This window comes from Echinops telfairi, unplaced genomic scaffold, assembly GCF_000313985.2.
Source record: "Echinops telfairi isolate 266 unplaced genomic scaffold, ASM31398v2 ScPeMD7_7420;HRSCAF=8458, whole genome shotgun sequence".
NCBI classification, from domain to species: domain Eukaryota; kingdom Metazoa; phylum Chordata; class Mammalia; order Afrosoricida; family Tenrecidae; genus Echinops; species Echinops telfairi.
In genome coordinates, this window is record NW_022111320.1 from 32,340,079 (window position 1) to 32,347,251 (window position 7,173).

At 42.3% G+C, this 7,173-nt stretch overlaps 1 protein-coding gene and 1 pseudogene across 1 annotated transcript in view; both read right to left on the bottom strand.

Annotated features, from left to right (window-relative positions):
* Positions 1-7,173, bottom strand: part of LRRC3B (leucine rich repeat containing 3B) — a 98,457-nt gene that overhangs the window by 52,375 nt on the left and 38,909 nt on the right. The gene's annotated exons all lie outside the window — the stretch shown is intronic.
* LOC105978757 overlaps positions 6,189-7,173 on the bottom strand; it is a 1,689-nt pseudogene continuing 704 nt past the window's right edge.

Genomic DNA, 7,173 nt, shown 5'->3' on the forward strand with positions numbered 1-7,173 from the left:
TTCATTAAGTATCAACCGAGCACCACCTGGCATGCGGGTTATTTCAAACACAGAGGCGATCCAGGCGGTTGTCCCATGGAGAGCCCAGTCACCCAGGGTGTGTGTTCAGAGTGCACATCGCTCAGTGCCTTCACACATTTCATTATGTTCATTCATAAATGTTCTACTTCTTCCAGAAGGCAAGGGCAAGGCCAGGCAGTTGGGGTTCAGAATGGACTCTCCAGGGTATGGGCCCCAAAGTAGAAGACCCTGGTGATAGAATAACACAAATGATCATCTCAATGACTGATGACATGTCATAGTTCCCTGAACACTTTAGAACAGGCTCCGACGTGTATGCTGACTGGATTCCTGTAACTATGGTAAGACAAATGCTTTACTCCTGACTCAACACAGGGAGACTTGGCAGTTCAGGAAGTTCAAGTGAGAATGGCATGTGTACACAGCTAGGAAGTGACAGATTAAAAAAAAAAGGAATCATAATTTAGATTCCCTTCCCCAATGTTGGTCTTTGTTTACTCTTCCCTGCATGGTCTGAATAGTTCTCTGCTCTTGTTTTACAAAGGAACGCTCTAATTTTGGCCTTAAATTACCCTGTGGGATAGAAAGCAGTAGAAACCACATTGATCTTCGTTTTCTAGGGAGAAAATGAAACTCACACTGGCTTAGGACCCTGTCAAGTGGCTCTGGGAATAAGTAGTCAGGACGGAAACCACAGCCTTGGGTTCCTAGTTTGGGGCACTTTCCCTTGCACTCTGCAGACCTGAGGCAGCCACTTTCCAAAATCCACAGTCTCTTGTTCTCGAGCACTTAGCTACATTCTGTTTCTCAGTCTCCTTTGCAATAAGTGTAGTCATATGACCGAGTTCTGATCAATTGGATCAGAGTATAAGCAATGTGTACTTCCTCCAAGTTAGGTCCAAACAACCCCTGTATGAACAAGCATGCTCCCCTAAGCCCTTTCCCTCTCTGGCTGACCAGAATGGAGAGGACACTGGCAAAGTTGGAAGCTATTTACAGAAGGTAAATAAGTCACAGTCAGCCCAGCTCCCCAAATGATGGCACAGAGCCAAGGCACCTTTCCCCAAATGTACCACCAACTTTGAACTCAATACTCACTGCCATCAAGTCCATGCCTCCTCATAGCGACCTAGAGAACAGTGCCTGGCAATTCCCCAGACTGTCACTGGTTATGAGAGTAGAAAGTCCCAGTTTTTCTACTGGTGGATTTGAATCGCTGACTCCGTGTTTAGCAACTCAACTCGTAATCACGACACCACCAAACATAAAGCTACATAGTTATGTGATGAAAAACAACAACGCTAAACTTTTGTTGTATTGAGTCATTTCAGGTTTGGCTGACCTAAGTTAGGCTATCTGAACTGCCATCCACAAACTGCCTGGCATGCCAGCGCATCGGGGGCAGCTGCGCAGCAGAGTGCTTCGCAGCAACGATCAGATCCATCTCTGCACGGATGCTGCAGAGTCCCCGGACGTCGCTGAACCAACATAACCTGGGATACGAGAGCTCAACCACAGCCATTTAGAAGCAGTTAGAGAAGTACACAGAGGGTAGGCTTTGCAGTCAAACAAATCTCAGGCTAGCTCCATCACTTATTAGCTATGCACACACTGGCTAGTCCCTTAGCCTTCCTGAGCCTTGGCTTCCTTACTCTTAAAATGGTATTAATATAGAGCAAGAAGTTTGTGGAGAATTTTAAGCCACTTTATGATATATGTCACCATCTTGGGACAGATGCTGGTACAGTCACTGACACATATCAAATACGTGGTAATCAGTAACCAAAAGCCAAACTTACTCAACTAAGCCCACATGGAAAGAGCATACCAGCCTTGTGATCCAAGGATTGTAAATAATAAAATCCAGATCTGGAGGAAGGATGGTATTAGTGCTTAAATTCTAAGCATCCAGTTTGCAGAAGGCTGGGGATGACAGTGGAAGCACAGCCTCTATTTGCAGGGTCACCACATGGACGAAGCCTCCAGAGAACCTCCTCTGATCAAACCCACCAGCCTCTCTTCAGGAGAAAGACATTGCATTCTAATCCTGTAAAGATTTCAGAATTGCAAGTCCTACGGGGCAGTCCTACTCAAAGGGTTGCTGTGAGTCAGACTTTGATTCAAGGACACTGGGCTATTTGGGGTGGTAATGGAGAAGTGACATGAGCATTTGTACACATCCTATCCTTAAGATTGCACAATTATGAAAGACAAATGAAATGATTAATGCTACTGAAGCAAACAGAATGGACATTATAGTGAACACAAATGAAGGCATATTTTCCCAGCACTATTAGATTTTACTAATAATCCTAGAATAAAAAACCTAGAATTTACTAATAATCTGTTAACATAAGCCAGGACCTACTTATCAATAAAATGCCTTAGTCATGCCATTGGTTGAAAAGCCTTAGACTGGTCTTTATTAAGAGTTCATGTAAACAAAGCAGCCTGGATCTCAAGCTGCAGATGTTATTATGCCTCTCACAGGCCTGAAGAGAACTCCGGGGTGTTAGAATTCCATTTTCTTCCCCATTAGCTACTGACCTTAAAGAGAAGGTCATCATGCTGGTCTGCAATGGCAGCCTTACCTCTTTCCTTAGTGCCTTTACCAAATCATTTTTAAACTTGACTTTGGAAATTTCTCACTAACCATAGGACTTACCAAGCATAACACAGACATATACGGAGACATACAGTGTCTCTGTGGCTTCAAACTTAATCAAACAATCACCCAAATCAGGTAAACTCGCATGCTGGCTGTGTAGTACCCCACTCAACGCTGACTCATGGGGAGCCCCTGCGTGTCACAGGGGAACTGTCCTACTAAGCGATGTCTTTCTTTTCTTTTTGGAGTTTTTCTGGTTGCTTGGGGGAAGTTTACGGGGTAAATTAGTTTATCCGTGGCTGATTTTTTTAGAAGTAGACCACCAGCACATTCTCTCCAGGTATAGTTGGGTATCTCAAACCTTTACATGAGCAGCTAAGTACATACCACACTAATAGCATGCCTCAGAGGTCTTGTGGGCTCAGTTCCAGACCATCACAGTAGGGTGAGTAGAAAAATACAGCGAGCTGCACCAAGACTGTGATTTCCCAGTACATATAACAGATTAGTTTAGAAACTGAGCAAGGCAATGGGAAGGTGGATGAGTTGTTGAGTGAAAAACTGATGAGCTGCTCTGTAAACCTCCACCTAATTCACATTATGGGGTAGAAAAACAAACACTATCCTATAGTTCATTAAACATGTGTAATAGCCTTATGAAAGTTTCCATCTTTTGAGAGTTACCAAAATGGGACCCTGAGACATGAAGGGAGTGCATGCTGTGGGAAACATGGCACCCAACAACTTGCGTGGTGCAGGGTGGCCACACACCTTCCATGTCTAAAATACAGTCTCTGCCAAGATCCATCAAAATGAGGTCTAGTGTAATAAAACGAGGTGCGCCTGCTTTGGTGCTCCACCCCCTCCCTCCCGGGAGACTCTAGCATGCTGTACCCAAATTCCAATTTCCAAGGGATGCCCAATTCTCATGTCATTCCATATTGAATTTGACAATGGTGACCTCGAAATCCAAGTCTATTTTGAGGCCCAAACCCAATTTTCCTGGGCTTCTCAGTCCCTCGAGAAGCTGTCTTTTCTGCAGAATCAGAGGAGAGGATGACATTGCGCGTCCGGTGGTTATTTTTTTACCATCTCTCAGCCTCATCCTGTGTTGTGGATGCAGTGCTGAATGGTTAAGCATGAGACTGTGGCTGTTTGCTCTGGGGCAACACTTAAAAAAAAGCCCCACCCTTTGCGCTAGCCTTAGGATGGATACACCTACTTCAGGGCGTTCTCATTTCACTTCTTCAGCACTGGAGCCCTCGTGGCATAGTGGTTACAAGTAGGGCTGGTAACCCTAAGGTCAGCAGTTTGAAACCACCAGACAACTCTGCAGGAGAAAGAAGAGGTGATCTGTCCCTGTGAAGAATGACAAAACTCACAGGGGCAGTTCTACTCTGTCCTGTAGACTTGCTATGAGTTACAATGAACTTGATGGCAATGAGCTTGTCTAGAGTGGCTGTCTGTAACACCACTTGAAAATCTTCCCTTTTAACCCAGAGATCAGGCCTTCAATTCATAGGAGAGAAAAAAATGACTAATTTTTTATGTCCATTGGTGTTTGCTTGACTACCATTTCCATGAGCATTGGTCATAGATTCAAGCAAAGTGAAATCACTGACAAATTCAGTCTTTTCTCCATTTATCTGGTGATGTCTATAGGACCAGTCATGAGAATTTGATTTTTTACATTGAGTTGTAATCCATATTCAAGGCTACAATCCCAGTCTTTCATCAGCAAGTACTTCAAATTGTTCTCAGTTTCAGCAAAGATTGTGCCATCTGCATATTAATGGGCACTAATAATCTTTCCTCCAACCTTGACACTGCATTCATCATAGACTCCAGTTTCTCTGATTGTTTGCTTAGCATACAGATGGAACAAGTATGGTGAGAGCTCCCAACCCGAACACATACCTTTCCAGATTTTAAACCACACAGTATGTTCTTGTTCTGTTTGCACAACTGCCTCTTGACACATGTACAAGCACAAGATAGTTTTCTGGAATTCCCATTCTTCTCAAGACTACTGATAGTTTGCTTTGCTCCACAGAGTCAAGTGACTTTGTGTAGTCAATAAAACACAAGGAAACTTCTTTCTTGTGTTCTCTACTTTCAGCCAAGATCCATCTGACATCAGCAATGATATTCCTTGTTCCATGTCCTCTTTTGAATCCAGCCTGAACCTCTGGCAGCTCCCTGTCAATGTACGACTACAACTGTTGTTGAATCATCTTTAGCAAAACTTTACATGCATGTGCTATTAATGATGTGTTCTATTATTTATGCTTTCTGTTGGGTCGCCTTTCTTTGTAATGGGTATAAAGATGGATCTCTTCCAGTCAGTTGGCCAAGTAGCTGTCTTCCAAATTTCTTGGCATAGATTAGTGCTCCCTCTGCTTCATCAGCTTGTTGAAACATTTCAGTTGGTATTCCATCAATTCCTGGAGCCATGTTTTTGGCTAATGCTTTCAGTGTAGCTTGAACTTCTTCCTTTGGCACCGAGAGTTTTAGCTCATATCGTACCCCTTGAAATGGTGGCATATCAACCAGTTACTTTTGATAGTGACGCTGTGTATTCGTTCCATCTTCTTTTGATGCTTTCTGCATTGTTCAATATTTTGCCCATAGAATCATTCAGTTTTACAACCCAAGGCTTACATTTCTTCGTCAGTTCGTTAAGCTTCCGATATGTTGAATGTGTTATTCTTTTTTGTTTTCTAACTCCAGGTCTTTGCACATTTCATTATGATGTTCACTTCTTCTTCTCCAACTGCCCTTTGAAGTGTTCTGTTCAGCTCTTTGACACCGTCATTTCTTCTATTGACCTGAGCTGCTCTGTGGTTAAAAGCAAGCTTCTGACTCTCTTCTCACACCCACGTAGATCTTTTCTCTCTTGCCTGTCTTTTCAATGATCTTTGGCTCTCTTCATTTATGATGTCCTAGATGTCAGCCCCCACTTCACAGGTCTTTTGTCATCTGTTCTTGAATTTGAGATGGGATATAGTCAAGGTTGTGTTTTGGCTCTTGTCAACTTATTGTCATTTTCTTTAACTTCAACCTCAACTTATATATGGGAAATTAGTGGTCTGTTCCACAGTCAGCCCCTGGCCATCATTTAGCTGCTCATATTGCGTTTCTCCATGGTCTCTTCCCACAGATGTAGTCAGAGAATCCATGGGGGTAGTTAGTTACTTTTTGTGTTAAAAAGAAAGGTATTTGGTATGGAGAAATTGCTGGTCTTGGAAAACTCCATCATGTCATCACCAGCTTCATTTCTATCACTGAGACCATATTTTGCAACTACTGCTCTGTACTACTTGTTTCCAACTTTGGGATTCAACCAACAATAATTATCTATGCATCTTGATTGTGTTTTTTGTGAGGGATTTTAGTATTCTTGTTTAAATTACTAAGAAATGTCTTTTTTTAATGACAAGCAATTTGTGAAAGATAATTTACTACTGGTGGAAGAAAAGCAGAAAGAGGTGATGTCAAAATAAACGCTGCAAAAGCTTACAGTGAATACATTAGTGATAGATACAGAGCAGTTTTATGTTTAATCTACTTGACCAGGTACCGTGAGTCCTTTCTCTGAATAAATATCTTTAAGTAATAAAGTGATTACAAACAAAAAACACCACTGAAGTGACTACCATCCTTAGGGCTTTGAACCAATTGAATAATGTGGCTAGAGAAAAACTTCAAAGTGTAAAATTATCCCTAAATATACTACTACTGTAACTATAGCTTCTTTAAATCTTTCAGAAATAAGGAAGGCATAGTCTGGTTTGGATGGGCTACTTACTCTCTAGCAGAGAAAAACCCCATCTGATCCGTCCTAGGAAAGACAGGAAACTGGCTTCATAAGTTACCTTATGAGTTAAGGCTAATCTGAGGATATGTCTTTGTCATCTCCATGGTCAGTGGTGGAGAAACATAGGTGACCAATCCTGCCAAAGTTATGCATAGAGCTGGCTTAGAACTGTCAGACGGGTAAGTAAGTAAGTGATGGTGCTTGGTGACCTGACTGTAAGTCCTGCTTGCTTCTGTTTCTTCTTAAAACAGCATGGAGACGAATGGTTACATCGTACCTTGCTCTCATACACTGCAAATGATGACAAGTGCCATGGCCTAGGAAACCAAGGGAACTAGTTCTTTTGGAGCAATGTCTTGAGAAAAGGTTTGTCTAGTTTTCTACTGACTCCTATTCTCCTGAGAAAAAGGTAGCTCCCCATCTTTGAAGATGCTTGAGAGCATTTCTGGATGAAGCAAAGTATACGGAGCCCTGTTGAAAGTGTTCCTCAGGAAGATCCCAGGCAGTTCTTATTAACATGCTCTTAAAGCGAGTCTTAATACCCCAGCACGTCCTTGCGAGTACCAGGCCAGGAGATGGAAAACCCAAGTCTGAGAAAGGCTAAAGACAAGAGCTTGATTGCATGTTGATCAATTTCTATATTGGTAGAATTCTTTAATTTCTGCATCCCTAGGTTTAGTGGTTGCTGTTTAGATTTGAATAATGATTTTATTGCTTGCATTTCCTC